Consider the following 21196-nt stretch of genomic DNA (forward strand, 5'->3'; position numbering starts at 1 on the left):
TATGTAAGAAATTTTCAGTTTCAACTTTATATCCCACTGTACACACACATTTGTACATCACAATTGAAACTATATATATTTGGAACTTAATAATATCTTGCAGTTGCAACTTTGTATCTCACATTTATTTTATATCTATCAGTTCACGTCTAACATTAAGAATTTTATTTAATTTTATTTTATTTTTCTACTACAACAATCGTGACTTTATTTCTCATCATTTTGACTCTGTGCCCCACACTGCAGTTGTAAATCTCATGGCGTGTTCAGTTTTGGAACCTGCCACGTTTTCGGAATGGAACTTTTATAAATGTTGCCTGCTGAAAGCGAACCAAACCAAGGGGGACAAAAATGCAACACTGTAACAATGATATTCATATCTGAACAATCCATAAATGTGACTTACTTACATTTTTAATCTCTCAATTACCTGCTGTATATATTTACTTTGAGGTGGAAATAGCTTCCATAATTAAGAGACGACTTTTAAGAGTCTCATTTTCTTATATCCATTTGTTCACAACCCACACAAGAACTCATTTAGAAACCAAAGCATTGCTCATACTGTGTGTAGAATGCATCACCACTGCTGTACACACTGCTGTCTCGCATTAATGCATATTTGGTATGAAAAATGACCATGAAAAGTATTTCCTTCTATTTGTTATTCCTCTCTTCCTTTGCTTTCTTTCTCCCTATTTATCTAATCTCTCTCAGGTGCCTTTTTCTTTGTATCCCCTTCTCTCATTCCCCTTCTTTTTCCCTGTGAGTGTATATTGAGGGCAGGTGGATGTATCTGGTATCCATTTCTCCTCAACTAACTCTGTCTATTTTTCTGATGCCAGATCTCATATGGGTTTCAATTATGAACAGGTGCCAGGAAAGTGCGAGACATGCGCACACATGCGCTGTAGAAGCATGTCCCACCTCGTCCTGTTATATTCATCTGTTTCTTGTCATGCAAGCTGAGAGAGAGGAACAAAGAGAGAATGGCAGGAGAGAGAGGGGAACAGTGGGATGCCAGTTTTGTTGCCTGTGTGGACGGCCCTGTGACCCTGCCAGGTGGTACTGACTCATGGACACCTGATGAAGCTGACTGGCAGAACTCAGACAAATGTAACTAAAATTTAAGAAGGACAGAGAGGGGACATGTGCTCACCCGGCTAGAGATTGAAGACTGCAGTGATGCCAACTACAATGTGTTCTTTGACATTTTGTTTGTCCAGACATGTCAGCAAAGAAACTAACCCAGTGTTACCCATTAATAAGCTCTTAAAACCACAAGGAAATTGTAGGTCTTAAACCGATTCCTAAAATCTGATCGGCTGATGCAAATGTTGTTCCAGGTCCTACAGGGATGCTGATTCAGGAACATGTCCTACTTGGCAGAAGCACATTAAGATCAGACACCCTTAAGACCTCAAAATGAAGTGTCTCCACTATGGTTTTGTCAATCCAACTGGCCTCGAGTGTAATGAGCGTTATGTTTTTCCAGCAAGAAAAAAGCATGAGTGCTGATTCATCCCGGCTCTTGTAGAGAAACCCATCACACTGCCTGGGAGGCTTCTGCAAACTTTTGTTTAAAGTTTTTCATCTCTGCTTAGAAACATAACATTTACATTCAACCAGTGTGCAGTCCAGTGTCATGAATAAAGGCCCGTTGGCACCTAGGGCAATAACTATAATGATATATATTAAATTAAATTAATGCATTTAGCAGACGCTTTTATCCAAAGCAACTTACAGTGCATTCAGGCTAACAGTTTTTACATATCATGTGTTCCCGGGGAATCGAACCCCCAACCTTGCGCTTGATTACTTGCTAGCGCAGTGCTCTACCAGTTGAGCTACAGGAACACTGTTTTTAGTGTTTATATATATATATATATATAAACACTAAATATACAATTTGAGTAATTCTTCTAATGTTATGAGAAAAGTGGAGTCCACATCACAGCTATAATGATATTGTTGGAATCACTACCAGAACATTGTTTTTTTCCAGCTGTTTAATGCTAAAAAAAATCAGCCAATCAGAACCCATTCTGATATAAGAGCAGAGTTCTAAGACCATGCATTCAAAGTGCATCAAATTCAAAGCAAGAGTCACTGATGGTCTAACCTATTGAGGATTGCTTGTCACTTGACTGTTGTGACAGCTGCAGTTGATGAGTGCAAGTAACCATTTTACTGAACTATTTTGATAGTGCTATTCTGCTGACCAAACAGGGTTCACATTGACTTAGATAGATAATGTTAGTATTCAAACATAATGGGACAAACACGCTACTGTTTGGTTGCCAACAATCTTCAAAATATCTTACTTTGCATTCGACAGAAGATAGAAAATCATACACTCTTAACAATGCTATAGAATAACTTTTTTTGTCTAAATGGTTCTGTAAAGAATGGTTCATTGTGAAACAAAAATGGTTCTTCTATGGAATCGCTGTAAAGAACATTTTAAGCACCTTTATTTTTAAGAGTGTAGCCTACTGGTTTGGAACAACTTGAGCGTGAGTAAATGATGACAGAATTTTCATTTTTGGGTGAACTATCCCTTTATATCAAGTAAAGTCAGCTTCTGCAGCACTTTATACAATGCAGATTGTGTCAAAGCAGATATAAACAGGAAAACATCAGAATCAGTTATGCAAACTCAACTATTCAGACTGTAAAGAACCTCTGAAAGACAATAGTGTCATTATTTATCTCAAGTCAGTTCAGTTTTGGTTCAGGGTAGATCCATAACCATTTGAAGTTCATCAGTTTGAAATGAGTTCAATTCATGATGGCAACAATCTAACAAAAGGAAGCAATTCAGATATTCAGTTCAAGTCAGATCAGCGAGGATTCAGTTCAGTTTATTACCAAATAAAAAAAAATGTGATTCGGCTTTCTTTCTGCCAATGGAAGCCCTTTGTGTCCGTTTAACAACATACCAATAACCGCTCAAGCTAAGGTTTAACACTCGAGCATTGCGACAATGAGGTTTTCACCGGCAAGCACCATTTATAATCTAGCTCTGGTAATACAAAAACACATGTAATGAAATTAGTACACACACAATTAAATCATAAGAAAATCACGGTTACAGACATTAATTAATTAATTAAACATTGACAAAGGCCCTACATTTGTTTAATATTCTGGTTAATCATATAATTTCATCACACATGATCTTACTCTCAATCTTCATTAACGTGTGTCTCAAATGCTCTGACATGAGCTACCATATTTATGTCATATGAACGCCATGCCATCTTCCTAATTTTATCAGTCGCCGGACAATTTACATTCATTAAGCACGCAATATCATTGAGTACGTCACACGCGGCTCTGAATGCTCAGAGTTTCGACAGGCGTGTGAGGAGACACCTGTCAGATTGTCTGTCTAAAACTAATTTGCCATCAGCAGTTTAATGAAAGCCTCGTGAAGTTAATGTTTAAAGATAGATTACATTTTCCACCGCCACCATTCTGTGATGCGTCACCACCAACAGGGTGTAAAGATGGATTTATTCCCACGTGTTGATGGGAAAGTGTGATACTCACACATTCGAACACATGCAGGACAGGGTGTGTGATCTTTATATGTGTGTTTATATGTGTGTGTGTGTGTGTGTGCGTGTGATACAGCAGCACCTCCTTGCATACGCTTTGACTCAGTCGCATTTGTGAGGCATTTGAAGCGTGACTGGTGAACACAGACACGGGGGTGAGAGTGTTGTTCCAGGGAGCCAATGCTTGTTGAAACTGAAAGAAAGAAAAACCATTCCCCCATGTGTAGGAGAAGCGACCGCTTTCACAGGATCTGTCTCAAACCCTGAACTCATTCTGCATTTGATGCTTCTTGACCTCATCTCCAGGGGTCACTGAACTGTAGCTGATCCTGTACTCTGTCCCCCAGCAGAAAAATGTTGTCCGATCTGAATGTAAATGATATTTTATTCAAAAATGTAAAAATAAATCTGGATGGATGAATTAAATAAGTAATAAATGAATAAATATGTAAACATTTTCCATAAAGAAAAGTATGATTTTAAATTATTTTCATTTTAATTAAGTGCATTTATCTGTAATTAAATGTATATTTATACCAGAATTGCCAGAAATATATTTTTTATTATTATATTATTATTATTATTACTATACAAAGTATCCATTTCATAATTAAACTGCTTTACCGTAATACTGATAATAATAATAATTTACATTATTTTATTTTTAATTAAGTGCATTTCTCGGTACTTTAATGCATACAGATGCATTTATATTTATCAGAATGTTTTTACACAACTATTAAAAAATATATAATATTTCCATTTCATAATTAAACTACTATACCTTTTATATTATTATTATTATTATTATTAATAGTTAGCATTGCTGTTGTTGTAGTTACTGTTGTTATTGTTGGTTGTTTTTGCATTACATTTTATTTGCATTTCAGGAAATTATTTGTATTGCAGGGAAATTATGCCAAAAAGGCAACAACAGCATAAGAATCTTAATGGCACAAATTCATTTGGTTTTGAGGTAAAATCTGACACTCTTGACAGAGTCACACACGCAGGCAATGTTTTGCATTGTGAAGATTTCCTGTATATGGTAAACAGTGTATATACATTTAATCTTTTGGAAATCAGTAAGTTTGATAACTGCCTCTGCGGGTTGCAAATGATATTTGTCAAAACACAGATGGAAGATCATAATGACTTAAAGCATCCAAAAGACCCTGCCGAACGAGTCTATAAATTAATTTAGCTTATTGCATTAAGATTGTATAAGAGCAATGATGATCATATGCACAAATTACAACATGAGCATGAGGGTGGATGAACTGTGTGCAATCTGTAAGAATGTGAGCATGGATGTTTGAAGCATCTTTGTGAAACAAAGGATGGATCTTATAATACACTTGTAAGATTTTTTCTCACTAGTCACTTACTGAGAATGAGACCGATCAAACGTCCGTCAGTAGAAATGAGAGCGAGAAAGAGCAAGGCAGAATATTTCTTTATAGTATGTCCCTCTCCTGTTGTAGATGACCCCTAACAGGCAAACAGTGTGTGTGTGTGTATGTGTGTGCGATGTTTGTGTGTTGCCGATATCAAAGAGGTGGTGTAGCTCTGCACATATGTAAGTCTTTCTGGTGTGGACCATTAGCTTTGATGGCTGATTCTTATCCAGTGAGAATTGCCTGCGTCCTCTGCTCTGATCTCTCAGTCTTTGGTTCAGTGCAGTGGACATGTGGAATAAAGGTAATATGTCTCAGGGACATCAGGCAGCTTGGACAGTATCTTGCTTGTCACCGTCTTGAGTAGTGTCGTCAATCATAGTCCACCTCCCCCTCCCAACCTAATTGCTTCTTTCTGTTCACCCCCTTACATCCATCTAACACTGTCCTCCCTTTGTGTCATCCCTTGTCTTTCATCTTTTTCTTCTTCTTCATCACTGATCATCCGCTGGCATGACTGTTAAAAGATACTTTGGCAAAATGCCATATCAGTCATTATAGAAATGGGACCTAAAAAAGGAAACGCAAGAGATGGATGTTTGATTATTTATTTTTAAAGCTCTGTTAAAATGCAATTTCTCCAGGTTGTTCATGAAACAAATCAAGCTTCTGAAAAAAACATAAAATAAATAGTCATTTTTTGGATGTAAGAGCTTTGGAAGTTAATGTTCATGTTTTTTTTTTTGTTTTTTTTTTGTTTTTGTTTTTTTTTTGCACATTCTTTGTTTCCTTTAAAAAAAAAAAATTACTTTATGCCAAAAATTTTGTAAACGCATTATAATTTTACGCAGTCGTTTCATTAAAGCCATACTGTGAAAATGATTGTTTTAATTATGAAAGACTCTTAATAAAAAACTGTTAATTGGTTAATAGTATGTTTCCTACTATATATAATGAAAAATAATAATAATTGAACATTCCCAGAATTACCTCTTTACATTTGATCGTTTTTAGGTTTTCGTGTTACATCTTAATTATTGTCACTTTAGTTTATTGCCCTTTAGGAATTTTTCGACTCATTATGTGTCTTTCTTTTTACCACCTGTGTTATTATTTTGGATATCGGTGGTTGTGCAAATTCAGAAGAGTGTTTTTTTTTATGTTTTATACTGTAGAAAGTACAGGTTGTACATTTGTACTGTCTTTTTACACAATTATTCTTTGTACCCCAGCTGCCAGTTTTGTTTTGTAAAAACAACAGAATTGTTCTTACAGCACATGCTGACTCTGGCCCCTACACTGTAGACAAATAATAGTCTGTGGAACATTTGGGGAAGCGCCTCTGTTGTTTTCTAGTGTGTATGGTGTTGTAAGGTGGGATAGTGTGGCAAGGCAGGCCAGTAAGTGTCTCCCTCCTGCTGTGAGAGACAGGAGGAATGAATCCCTCTTCTGCCCAGAGCAGATGTTTCCGCTGCTTTAACAGATTTAGACACACCTGCTGCCTCCAGCTTCAGTTCAAATTAAGGTGAGACCGGTCTGCATTTCAGATCTCCTGAAGTTGCTCCATGTTGTCTGGAGACTAGTTAGGATGCGATCTGTTTCTGCGTATCTAACTGGATGTGCTTCAGCGGGGTCTCACTGACGCTCATGGTGACGCTCGTCACATCATTCTGTCGAGCAGAATTAGAAAATAGATATTCCCACAAGAGTGCTGAGATTTTGCTTATTCCTGTCTCTAAATTTCCTAGTTTCATGAGTGTAGAGATAATAATACTGCAACTGGAGCAGAAGCAAAGATTATAGTTATTAGATCGTTATTTATAAAACTGCTTCTTTCTCGTTATAATACACTGATGTTAAGTGATGGATGATTGTGGAATAATTACATGTCATGTAGTTTACAATTAGAGTCTACTGAGTTCATTTGAACTCTGCATAAATGTAATGATTGAGGATTGGATTGTGTTTTGTGAATGTAACCAAACATCTGACAGTCCTGTAGGCAGGTCCTTGTCAGGTGACATGTGTGTCCCCATGATACCTGATATAATCATCACTGAATTTACTGACATTATTTGATTGACATGATTTATTTATTTTTTTTAAGAAAATGTGCATTGTTTCAATTGTTTATTGTTAATCACAATATCAACCAGTTTGCATGGACGCATTCATCGCTATAACATTTTAATGGATTATAGAATTAGAAAAAAAGTACTGTACCCAAATTTTGCTTTTATTGAAATAAATTTCAGTTTATAGACATGTGTAAAGTACATTGTAAAAAAAAAACAAAAACAAAGAAAAAAGACTATTCAATTGTAAATTAAATGAAGATTATTAGAGTACTTTTTACAAAGAAAATAGTCTTTCAACTTCAAATTTTCACATTTAATTCAATGTGTTACTTATTAGTATTACTGAGAAAATACATGGCAATACATGACAATAGCCTATATATTTGCAGTGATATATTATTATTATACAAATAATAAAGTAAAAAAGAAAAAAGTATGGAAACAGTGTAACATTGCTTTAAAAATGAATAAATAAATAAATAAATAAAACATATAGCCTAATATTTTTCTATTTACTCATATAAATTATATATTTTATTATATATTTTATGGTTACATGGTTATTTATTTTAAATTCTTTTATTCTGAGAATGGCGAATGTAATCTTTTGGGTATCAAAGATGCGCGTCTCCATCACCCGTCGCACAACATGAATATATAAGAAGATCCCCAATAATCTAGTGCGGGTGAGATCGTGTGATGGTGAACAAGAGGGGTTTCTGCCACTTTAATATGCCCTGACGTCATTCTGATGCAGGACTGAGGATGACCTCGAGCGCGAGAAAGGGGAGAGAAATCAAACGTATCGTATCGTATAAAATTCAGCCTTGGCTCTCTGGCAGCACTCCGGTTGTGATACACCGGGGTCTGTTAGTGCCGTGTCCAGCAGAGCTTTATCACACAGGGATGCAGGGATGCTGAGAGGCCGGCGCGTGGAATGTGCGCGTCATCACAGCGACAGAGCAGCTTCGATATAGAACGTCACAGAGCGCGTGAACGCGCTTGAGAGAAAGAGAGAGATGGGCAATCAAAGCCTCACAGCATCTCTCCCATCGCTCCCGGAGTCACGGGGAAACGACAGCGGAGCCGGTGACCACCACGGCCGCCCTCAGAAGCTGGACTCGCCGATAGATTAAACACGAGACTTCACTGCTGAAGCCATCGCGTTACGTCGGCGTTCGTTCCCGGAAAACCGAAATAAATCACATCAAATACGTGCAAACGGAAAGAGAGTGTTGATTAGACTCACAGAGGAGGAAAACATGTCATAGAAGTGAATTTGTGTTTGTTGTTTGGTTTTTCCCCCATATGCGCTTATAATGGGAGAAGCCGGCGGTCGTTTCCAAACAAGCTCTTCAGTGGACAAATCCAACTAGACTTCATTAAGAGCGCGCGCGTGAACAGACCTTCACTTCTGCAACCGTTTCCTCTGAATCTGTTTTATGTCTGGGTGTTGTCGGGAGAAACCGTGAAACATTTCCTGCTGTTCTTGGACGACGGAGAATCTTTTGGTTTATCCCGAGCTCAGGCTGATGGAATTGCGCTGAGCAACGCTTAAGAAAACGAGGAAATACCCACAGAGCTCCAACATCACAGACCTCTGATTTCTCCCTGCGGCTCGTTCCCAGGTAAAGGCACTTCTGTGGAAAATATACTGTATTATAGATTCAACTCTTTCTCCTTTGACTGTTTGTTAGGCTGTTGTACAGTAAGCAGGGTTTCCATTAGGAAAATGCATAAAATGCTGTTGGGATAAGGGGAAATAATAGGAGCGCTTTTTATACAGTGTGCTGCTGCAACCTGTTCAGGAGCCTTTTCCGAAATGCAGAGCGACAGGCGCTTCATCCGCGCGCGTTTCAACTGGGGCATCGGGCACGCGCGCGGATGGTGCTGTAGCGTGCATGATTGTGTGTGTCGAGATATTAAACCTGCATATTGACCCATTTTAATACCCAGCATAAAAAAATGCTTTAAAATTGTATTTCTTTTTTAGACAGAGCAGATTCATATCTTTGCTGTACAAATTCCCTGAAAATTCCAAAGTACTGTTTTCACACATTTTATTTAACTGGTTATTTTTTGGTCATATCTTTACATTACTGTACATTGATTTAATATACCCACATTTTTTTTCACACAACTTAGACTAATTTTGAAATCGACAAAGTAAACTGTGTAAATTAATGTCATGTGCAGAGAGTACCAGAGTTTAACACCAGTTGGAAACATGGACTTTTAAATTCTTTCCAGGAATTTATTGCCGTTAAATATATTATTTTTGATTAATTTACTGTATATGTCATCCCAAGCATTTTAATTCAGATTCAAAGCAGCAAATAAAACAGGAATCAAATATTGAAATGCATAAGCTTATCAATCTAAAAACATGTTTTTCATATATTAGTCTTTTTGCAATATAGGCTAGATATGGATAAATGATTTCTGTTACATGTTTATTCATGTGTAGTACTGACTTCACCCCATGCAGACAATGTACTTTTTGTTAAATTGGTGTTACAACACTGCTCGGTCTTCCCTCATTTTTTTTTCTTAGTACCGTATATTTGAAAATGTTTTGACGTCATAAAGCACGGAAATTAGATTCACTCCGGCCCCCAGCATCCTTCTCTGTCCTCCTGAAACACACACACTCACACACACAGTGGAACGTAAACCTATCTCCGTATATCAAAGACAAGTAATCGCTGGTGCACTGATGTGCCGAACATCTGATGGGAGGAGAGGTCGAAGCAAGAGCAGCAGTTACCACACACACACACACACACACACACAGTCTGAAAGAATGGGCCACATTTATATGCTATCCTAGTATGGCCATCCCAAACCTAGTGGATAGCAGAACTGAGAAGACACAGAAGCGCTCTGTTCTGTGAGCAGGGAATGCTGAGCTCTCTCTCTCTCTCTCTCTCTCTCTCTCTCTCTGGCCCAAATAGCAGATATGGAGCTCACTGTGTCATTTGGGAGCAGGGTAATGGATGAAACCAAATGTGTGGCTGTCCTTGTGTTGGACTGCTTTGTTACTGTACATGTGAATTTCATCTTTACTATAGTGAAACCCATTCATAAGGCAGTTGCAACATACTTTTGGCCATCTTCAAGAGCATATTTGTGTACAGTAGTGCAATATGTGGACGTGTCGTATCAGCTTTTTTTGTGCGCGCGCATGTTAGCAGCAGCACCAGACAGCATGTCTTGTTTATTCATGCAGAAGCAACGGATCAATGAGCTCTAATTGATTTCAATGAACTGATTAAAGACAGAGAGGCGGGAGGCCACATCGTTGGAGGATATATGAGCATGTGTGCATGTGCTTTATGTGTTTGATGCCATGCTGGAGTATAGATTCTGTGATCTCACAAGATGAAGAGCCCAAACATATGGGTGTAGATGCACACAGAAGTGTGTGTGTGTGTGTGTGTGTGTGTGTGTGTGTGTGTGTGTGTGTGTGTGTGTTGGTCTCGTACCCTGAAACAGATGGGCTGAACTGAGCCGGATAGGGAGTTGGACACCAGGCTCTTGAATCTCCATGTGTTCATCTGATAGTTACTGATTTCTCTGTAGTCTAATACTGTGACTGTGTATGCAATATTTACCTCACTGTTCCTCCACTTTGCCCCAAATATGTTCATTCAGAACAGCTCATCGGATTCATTTATTCTCGGATTCTGCTGTGAGGTGTGTGTTATATGTGTGTGTGTGTGGTATTGTCATGGATGAATTAAGCCGGGGGATAAAAGGTGGTGCTGTCAAAAGGTCAGATTTGATGGTTTCTCCTGGTTTGTGTTATTTCTGCCAGCTTTTGTTATATGTCTGAGTGCTCTCGTCTACAGAGCCTGTCCGGGTGTTTAGTGGTCTTGGTTCAGAGCCTGTGTGATGTTCAGATGTAAGGGATAGATTCAGGGGGAAAATGTGAACAAGAAAAGCAGGATTCTCTCACAACTATACACACATCCTTGTTTCTCTCTGGTCATGCGTCCCAGAGCTTTAAGTCAATGCTAGCCATCATGTCACCACTCAGGAGCCATTTTAATGAGATCTGTGTCCTCACTAGGGTGTGATGGTCCTTCTGTCTCCTCTGGTTTGTTTCCCTCTCCCCTCTTTCGGCAGATTGTTCTGTTCTTTTTGTTCACAGCACCTCACTCATCTCTTTCTCATAGGCTCTCGTTTTAAGGTTAGAGGAAGGTCAAATGCTCAAAAGAACACACTCGGCTACCATGGTTTGTGAAGTATTCTCGCACATCGGTGTTATAAAACAGACCAGTGAAGAGGGCCAAGCGGATTAAAGACATGAATGAAACCATTGGACACACACATAGACTTACACACACTCGCATTCACATCCCTCAGTGTGTGAGGCACCTGTTGGGTTGTAAGACTTAAAGGTGATGTGTGAAGTGTAGCAGCTCTGTAGAAATTCGATGTTCCTGAACAGAATTCTGTTATATGTATTCCATATATATGTGTACGCTGCAAAGTTTTGGGCTGGTTCTTTTTGAAAGAAGACTACTACACTCACCAAGGCCGCATTTGTTTGATAAAAGCAAAAAGTTAAAACAGTAATATTGTGAAATATTATTACTGTTTAAAATAACTGTTTTCTGTTTTAATATATCTTAAAATGGAATTTATTCCTGTGATGGCAAAGCTGAATTTTCTGCAGCCATTACTCCAGTCTTCAGTGTCACATGATCCTTCAGAAAACATTTTAAAATTCTGATTATGAAACTCAAAAAAATATAAACTCAAAAACATTATTTAAAAAAAACATTTATTTCAATGTCACAAAAAAACGAATACATAATTAAATATAGTAATTAAATGTGTTTTTCTTCTTTTTAAAGTTACAAAAGTGATTTAGTCAAGAGGAGATTTTCTCTCTTCTGTTGTTTGATTGAATGACAGACAGCAGGAATATTAGACTGCTGTCACTTTAAGAGCTGCCCGGATCCAGTGGACTGTTACACATGTGTTTTCTTTCTCAGCTGTTTGCTTTCACTTAAGACCTTTAATTACTCCGTTTATGAGGATACTTGCAAAGATGGGCAATTTGACACATACTGGTGTGTACTAAGCCGTTCATGGCCTATAAAGTGACAGAAATAACCTGTGCTCTATGAGCACCATCTTCACGTGCACGCATCTCTCAGATAGTTGGCGTATGTAGCTAAATTAGTTCTCCTTTGCTGCTGATTGCATTTCACTAGCTTAAATCACTTGTTTTTAAACCACTATGATTACAAATGCACACAAATGTCAAGTTTCTGTGACACTTGAGTGTGTAACCATGATAGAAACAATAGTCCAAAATCTCTAAATTTTAATCAATAAATGTTAACCCTGTCTACCGGGATATCACCCACCCCTAACATATATATAATTGGTTCCCCAGACGGTTCTACCGCCCACATTGTCTCCCAGGAAATTGCTTACTTTTAGCTGTCTCTGCATTGGGATAAAAATATTTCAGCATCAAAAAAATACACACTTCACTTTTAACACGAAGTTTATTATGGCAGATTTGTCAGCTCCCAGAGTGTGTTTGACAGGACCAATAAACCCACAACACAAGCAGCCGGAGCAGCTCGCAGGTTTCCAGGGCATGACGCTGTGAAATTCATTCAGTGTTAATAAGAGCAGTCTAAAAATATAAACACTCAGGTGGGGATTGTGTCAGGTGACTTTTTATTTTTCTTGTTTGTGTTTAGAAATCTGTTTAAAATGCAGTGCTTAATTCATCATCTGCTTTTCATTTATTCTGTCTATCTATTAGATGGAAATCATTGCAGGTTTAACACACAGAAGCATACAGAGACATGTATTGATTGCATCGATCCGCATTGATATTCAGTTTAGTCACGTGACCAGCGCAGCAAGGTCACTGCTCGTCTATGGCCTGATTTCCTCTTCCTGCTGTTGAAGGGATTTGAGTAAATCCGCATTGCACGATGACGCTCAGCTAGATTAGTATATTTATTATGTAAGACACGCACATACACACACAGACACTTGCACTTATATCTGTAATCATATTCCATCAAATTTCAGGGATATAAATAGAAGCATTAGTTGCTAGTCTGTCCTCGAATGGAATTCAAGCAATGCATTCACTATCAGAGGAGTGAGTTGAAATGCATTGAGTGGGCTATTACACCATTTCCTTCCTGTTCTGTTAACATATGCACACACACTAACACACACACACACACACAGAATGGGACTATTAAGCCTAATGGCTTCTCTTATGGCAAGTGGGCTCTGGCTACTCTTGGTAACGCTGTGAACAACCACTTTTCTTGATATTTCTCTCTCTTTGTTTCTCTGTCTGATCAGGGTGTTTGTTTAGATATGCGTGTGTGTGTTTTGACTGTCTGCTGTGGATGCCTGCGTCTGTCTGTGCCCTTGTCTGAATGTTAATGTGTAATAGGCGTTAGACAGCACACAGTTAGTGCCACCATCAAAACGGCCAGTGATATGACAAACAACCATCACAAGCAAGTTGCCAGGGACAATAACGTGGGTTATTTCTGAATCAAACATTTTGTTTTTTTTAAAAGGGGGAAAAATTGGATGCAGTCAAGGATCTGATTGGATTGTGGAAAAACAATCTGGAGGGCATACATTTTGGATTGAAAAATAAAGGGATTTTAATGAAAAAACAAAGTCATTTCAAATTTTTCTAATTATTTAATTTGATGAAATAAAGACAATTAAAACTAAATTTTTCATAATATTTTTCTTAATGAATCCTAGTTCTTTTTTATTTCTACTCTGTTGCACTAATACCTCAGGTTCTGTTAGTAATATTGTAATTTGTTTCTGTGATTATATGGTTTTATTCTATATAGTGGTCAACCGATCTTGACCGATATTTGACACTTTTTAATTATCGGCTGCGGCCAATAATCTTCGGCCAATAATCCTCCTCGGACGATGTGTTAGAAGCTGGTCTTTTATTTTGACAGTGATAAAAATGACAGCACCTGAGTGCATGAGGCTCCTGTCTAATAAAGTTCTGTACCAACAAGATTTTTAATTCCTAATAAACATTTAATTCAAGTATGAGAAATTAACTCTACATTGTGTTTATTAAAATAAACATTTTAAATACAAAAGGAGTGCCAGGTTACTGTTGTGTGCGGTGTTTACTTTTATTTTATGAATATTTAATAATAATTTGTGGAAAATACTATAATAGGTTTACAGAACCAAAAAATTGGCAACTCAATAAATATATTTTACTTTTTTTTTCTATTTAATCGGTTTATTTTATTATTCAGTTCAAATTAGTTTCATTTATCAATTTTCAATTTAGTAAATATCATATAAAATAAATCTAAATTTCATGCCAGCAATACTTATACATATGTTATTATTATTATCTTTAAATTAAACCGATATATATTGGCTCTCAAAAATATCGGCATTGGCTTTGGCTATAAAAAAAAAAAAAAAAAACAATATCGGCCAACCACTAAATTTTCAGTAGTTTAGTTATCCAAGAAGAAAGTTGTTTAAATATTGTATCGTGAGGTAGTTGACAATATACTTTCTCAGACTCCACTTGTTTCTGTTAGCTTCACCCGCTCTTTTTACCCCCTCTCTTCCTCTGTGTCTAGAGGCATTTCCATGCTGAGGACATGACTGTGTGTCTCTGGCTGGCTGGTTATGTAGGTTAAGAAGGGCGACAGAGGCATTGAGGACTGAGCACTGCAGTGCTGCACTTTAGGAGGATGATGTGATGGCTAGAGCCTCTCTCTCTCTCTCTCTCTCTCTCTCTCTCTCTTCTTCCTTGGAGCCCTGCTGGTCCAGATACTCCTCTGCAGTGCAGGGCTGGCCACTTGACCTGTGTCAATATTAGAGCACAGCAGCTGGTCCTAGATCAGTGCAGCAGGTGTATTGGTTGAACCTGAAGTGAAAGAAGAGAGGATGGAGAATGGAGAATGGAGCAGCTAATCAAGGATCTGCACTCACTCCCTGATGCACTATGTACTCTTTCTGAAAGTACAGTTTTAACCCCCCATTTCTCTCTCTCTCTCTGTCTTTCTTGCTCTAGTGCTGTGTTTCAGACTCTAGTACAGTATGTAGCTATTCTTTACTGATGAAAGTCTTGTCACAAGTTTTCTCAAGAACATAGTCAGTCTTACAGTATTTCACCAGAACTTCAAAAGAGAGAAGAAAAATATATTGTGCATAATGTAAGGTTTTTGTTGCCATTGTTTTTCAATTGCAAAAGCAAGGTTTCAAATGGTAACTTTTTAAGGTAGTATGTACAGTACAGTAACAAATACACAAAGCTTTTCACAATTATGATTCGACAAAACAAGGATTTCATTGATTAACTGAATATTGTGAATCATTTGCATGGGCGTAGGTTTAGGGGGGGACGCTAGGTACTAGTCCCTATCAATATTTTGAGATTACAAATTTGTCCCCACCAATATTTAGCAAGCTCCTTTAAACTGCTATTTGGATCTTTGCACTTACCAAAGCTGAGACCAAACCTACGCCCATGATCATTTGTAACTTTTTTTTAAATGTAAATATTCATTATATATCATATAAAATAATATTAATACACAATAATAACAATGTGAATATATCTTACAAATACATACAATTTTCTTTCTTTTTTTTCTTGTTGATGCATATCCTGGACTTAGGAATGAGAGCTAAGAATTGGGAAGGATTGCCAGTTTGTTTTGTCTTTTTGTTCATCCTTGTTACTGTCACAATCAGCAGTGAAAAAAATCCAAACTGAGCAAAAAAGACAGAGGGAAGGATTCAGAGAGAAAATAGGAGGGAGGGAATTAAGTGAGCTCAAGTCTCCAATAAAAAAAAAGCATGACATGGTTTTCTTGGCCGATTCAGCTTGTTGAGTTGTTTGTTTCTTCCTTCTCTTTAAGCAACTGGGCGTTGTGTTTGGTGCTCTGCCATTTTTCAGGTGAAACAGTGGCTTTTTCAAGATTCATTAATCAGAAGGCTCTTTCTTTCCCTCAAGGCCAAATCAATTCAATAAAAGAACAGAGAGTGGAAAACGATAGGCGGATATTGTGAGTGCTTGTAAAGATAAGTTGGCATCATGTTAAAGGTCCAAAGTCACTTCACTAGCTAGAGTTCAGTTGTACTATAGTGTGTTAATTGCAATATCACTAGTTACTGAATTCAGAAAATATAAAAACAGCCATTTGTCTCTTTCACTGTTTGTGCATTTGCTTGAACACACAAAGCTGTGTTGCGTAGGTGGATAATGCAAGTTTGCATGCAGTGATGTCTCTGAAAATCTGCTGGATTTTTTCAACAATGTTATTGTCTGCCAGGTGAATGTGATTGCTGCTTACAAAATAAAAGCATGTTGTCATTAGCAAGCACCGCTCTTAAAAAGGGCAAAAAAGCCTTTCCTCCCCAAAAAAGCCATTTACCCGCACTAAGAATAATAGGCACCTGGCAGTTGGTGGTTTCAGAGCGACAGTCATTTGGGACAAAGTGTGCTGCATCAGAGACACAGACACGTTAACACCCCGCTGGACAGCAGATGATGTTAATGTCACTCACTGACAGCCTCATGGGAATGGCACATAATATGTTGCAGCTTTTTTTGTTCACAGCACATGGGATGGCATAACCCAATGAAGCGGGATTTCACTTATGCAAACCCACGGCTGGCTAAAACACCAGAGACAGGGGGAATATACGAGATGGGAAGAGTTTTTGTAAGTGGGAAGGGAAATTATGTTTGAGGGTGGAAATAAGAAGATCAGAAGATTTTATTTTATTTATTTATTAACTAAACATGTTTTCAAGGATTTGCCTGATTCTTTGCAAATCATGCCTCTCATCTGTAAAAAGAGGAATCGTAAGATCTTGATAGTCTCTCTCTTGCAGTAAAAAGTCAGCCCATTTTAATTGCCTCCTTAAATTATTTTAAGTCATAGTGGTGCCAAAGTTACAACCTGCGGTGATAAGTACATTGTAGCGTTTTGACCTCATTTAATGCAACTACTTATGAATAAACTAAATGTGTTACTCTTTTAATTGAGTAGAAGTGTCTGAGATGACTATGGCAAGTTAAAGGTGAAGATGGAAGATGCATCTTTGTATTGATCTCGTTTTTGGAGGGAAGATTTTTCTCTCTCTCTCACACACCTTTATGTTTATTTGAATTATTGAAGCCTTGCCTTATAAATGCCTTGTTAGTTAATCACACAGAGTAGGTTCATGCATCAAGGAAGCACAGGGGCAGCAATCCCAGAGCTTTCAGACATAATGAATCATTTGTAAGTCTCTTGAAGCCCATCGGAAGAAATGTCAGCAGTTTTAATATTAATTTCAATGCCAATACGGCCAATGTAAACAACGTTGTAATTACAGAAGACTACATTTCCCATGACCACCCCTCATTCTTGTAGCTTTTCTTTGCACTTTCACCTCTCTTCCCTCGTTCACGCCGCTCAGTCTCTCGGCTTAATTAACCATTGATCAGCATGCTCATAAATTAGGCCTCCAGAGAAAGGCTTTCTAAGCCTCCTACTTCATCCATTCTTCGCTGTAATTCAATAGACAAGGCTCGAACTGCTGCTTTTAACCACAGATGTGTCATTTTTAATGGACCGAGGGATATTTTTCACTTCCTTAACCTTTTCTTATCGTCTTTTTAAAGCCTTGTTTGTTATTTGTAGATGCGGTTTCCTACGGGGCCATAAAAGGTTAATCAGCAATGTTTTCATTCATTTCTTCCGCTGGGATGGGGGTTGGGTTTTGAGCTTCAGTCTAATTAGGGTAGACTGGTATCCCCCTCACCTAAACTAACTCGCATCCCGCTTAACTATTAGCATATTCTTCACACATACATGCTGTGTCAGAACCTAATGAGCCAAGGCGGTTGCTAAATGGATCAGGACCAGGAACATGTGTCTATGGGGGCAATCAGCAGACATGATTTAGTGGGACGAGGCCTCCCTGAGCCGCCGAACTCCATGTTTAAAGCACCGATCTCCTCGGAGGGGACTACAGCCCTGTGAAGCACATTAGCATGTCCATTTCACCATTTCTTTAATAAGCTAAATGCATCACAGATGTATGGAGGAGTTATTTTGTTCAGTTCAAGAGGGGGATCTTTTAATGGCGGTCCCTTGTCATGGTTCGATGAGGAAAATATAATGAGTCAGGCATCCAGATCATTTGTATCACCTTGCTGTAGTGCACATGCTGGGATTTATATTTCCATTTGTTCCTCTCTTTTCTCCTGCAGAAGGATGTTATCTGGTGTACAGATGAGGGTTGATCAATAGAAGAGTATTGAGTTGCCTCACTCATTGATAATTCCTCCGAGCAATTGTTTAGTCCTTGAGTGTGTAACGCCACGCTTCAGTTATAGAGTAGTGATATTCCTTTAAACAATGAATAGACTTGTTTTTTGCTGCATTACTGATTATACATAATGTTTTTTGTATTTTTTATTTAAAAAAAAAATATATAAAGTGTGCGGTTTGATAACGGTTCTGATTTAGCCTCAGGACCCAAATATTACATTGGTCATCAACCAGCAATCCAAAATTACACAAAACAAAATAGTTTGACATTCCAAAATGTATAACAAACTACTGAAATCCATTAATTAGTTTCATAATGTCACTTGTATTTATTTTATTTTTTTTATCCAATAATTATTAATAACTCCCCAACAAAACACATTGTGGCTGTCACAAACACAAATCATGTAATAAGTTTACATATGTTTATTGTTATCTTTAGTAGACCGGATCATTTAAAGATACACTGCCATTCAAGTCTGGGATCATTAAAATGTACTTTAATTTAGAAATGTAAAAATAAGTGCATTAAATTCATCAAAAGTTACTATAAAGGCTTGTTACAAAAAAAAATTTCAAATAAATGCTTTTCTTTTGGACATTTTATTCATCGAAGTGTCCTGGAAAAAATATATATTTTGCAATTTCTACAAAAATATAGCAGCACAACAGCTGATAGTACGCTCTTAAAAATGCTGGGTTAAATACACTCAAAAAAATATTTAACCCCAAAAGTTAAAACTTATTTAATTCAATTAGATGTCAATTTTCCATCCAATGTAATCACATAAATCCAACGCAAAAGTTAATATTTATTTAAGCTTCACCTTTTCATGTTCAGTTAACGTAAATGAATTAAATACATTTTATGAAAACTGATGAACTGTGATTTAAGCTTGTACAATACATAAACTTTACTCATTTTCAATAACTTATTGTTACTTGCTTTATATAAGCACCTTACATTTTCTTAATTCTATTGAATAAATGGACAAAACATGTTACATTTTCAAACCTTTATTGTTGTAATTTAAAGTGACGTGACATTCAGCCAAGTATGGTGACCCATACTCAGAATTTGCACTCTGCATTTAACCCATCCGAAGTGCACACACACAGAGCAGTGAACACACACACACTGTGAACACACACACACACACACACACACACACACACACACACACACACACACACACACACACACACACACACTGTGAACACACATTCGGAGCAGTGGGCAGCCATTTATGCTGTGGCGCCCGGGGAGCAGTTGGGGGTTCGATGCCTTGCTCAAGGGCACCTAAGTCGTGGTATTGAAGGTGGAGAGAGCACTGTACATGCCCTCCCCCCACCCACAATTCCTGCAGGCCCGGGACTCGAACTCACAGCTTTTCGATTGCCAGTTCGACTCTAACCATTGGGCCACAACTTCCCTATTTTTATAATTTTAGCTAACTTGGCAGGTCCTCAACCCAACCACAAGCTCCACACTTCACCACAACGGTAATTCGCACAAAATACACCAATATAAAGTCTTTTAAAATGCCCATATAATAGAGCATTAGACATGAAAAAGTCTCCTTATTATCAAATTTTACTAAAAACTGCATAAAATAACACTTTATTTCAACATTTTCTCTCCCCATATCCAGTCCTGTGCAAAGCATGATGGGAAGTGTAAAACTTATTTTGAGGTACTTGATTGAAACATGTTCTTTCAAAATGAAAACTTTATGTTAAACCAATGAGTCACAGTTTTAAGTCAGTTTAACATGACACAATCATGTTGAACTGAAAAATAGCCAAAATGGCATTAATTCAACATGAATTGTTCAGGTAAAGTGAACAAATGTGAAAAATCATTTTTTTGAGTGTACGATTGGTTTGTTTTCAACCAATGGTTGGGTTAAATGTGTAACCCAACCTTCTGGGTAGTAACCAAACTGCTGGGCCAAAACAACCCGATCGCTGGGTTTGTCCATATTTTACCCAGTGCTGGGTTGTATTTAACAAGTGTGTGTAATAACAAGATGAGTTTCTTGAGCAAATCATTTAAATGATTCATGATTAATTCAAATGATTATTAAAAGATAACAATGGAGACTGGCTGCTAAAAATTCAGTTTGGCCATCACAGGAATAAATTACATTTTAAATTCAGCCTTGGTGATCATAAAATACTTCTTTCAAAAAACAAAATCTTACCTCAAACTTTTAAATGGTAGTGTACTTTATGTAAAGCATTTTATTTTTAAAGTATTGTTTATTTTGTTACTGTTACTGTAGCTTAAAAAAGCATTGCATTCAAGTTGTATGTCTTGAATGCAATGAATGTCAATTTATTGTACATGGGTTTCCCAAATGCACATACTGTATAAATGATTTTATATCTGTAAGTGTGGATGGTTATGCGATTAGCTACATTTAATTATTTGCATTCGTCATTGTTTTGTTATTCCTTCTGTCCTTGACCCCATCTGAACAGACCAGTTGAGAACCTCTGCTGTCGCATATGGATATTTTGTCTGCACAGTGGTTGGGTTCTGGCAGGTACAATGAAAAGCAAATCAACACCATACACTGTGTGTACATGCACATTTCCACCTATTTGATTGATGGCAGGGGGAAAGAAGCTAAATGAAACCTGTCAAATGAACTTAGCATCACAGTTTTAGTTGTTCAGTCTCTCACTTTCCTAGAGTCACAGAGTGGTGACCTCATGATGTTATTGTACACCGTGTAACCAGACGCAGCGAAATAAAGTGGCAGGCCATAAAAGCTATATTTTCCATGAAAATCATAGTTTTGTCCAAACCAGCCATGGCTGCA

At 37.5% G+C, this 21196-nt stretch overlaps 1 protein-coding gene across 2 annotated transcripts in view; it reads left to right on the forward strand.

Moving 5' to 3' along the window:
- The first annotated feature begins 7798 nt into the window (after window positions 1-7798).
- nlgn2a (neuroligin 2a) overlaps window positions 7799-21196 on the forward strand; it is a 163928-nt gene continuing 150530 nt past the window's right edge. For both annotated transcript variants that reach the window (XM_052560852.1, XM_052560853.1), the window contains exon 1: window positions 7799-8666. The gene's annotated coding sequence lies outside the window, so the exon portion shown is untranslated. The remainder of the gene's footprint in view (window positions 8667-21196) is intronic.

The sequence above is a fragment of the Carassius gibelio genome, chromosome B7, assembly GCF_023724105.1.
Source record: "Carassius gibelio isolate Cgi1373 ecotype wild population from Czech Republic chromosome B7, carGib1.2-hapl.c, whole genome shotgun sequence".
Taxonomy (NCBI): Eukaryota; Metazoa; Chordata; class Actinopteri; order Cypriniformes; family Cyprinidae; genus Carassius; species Carassius gibelio.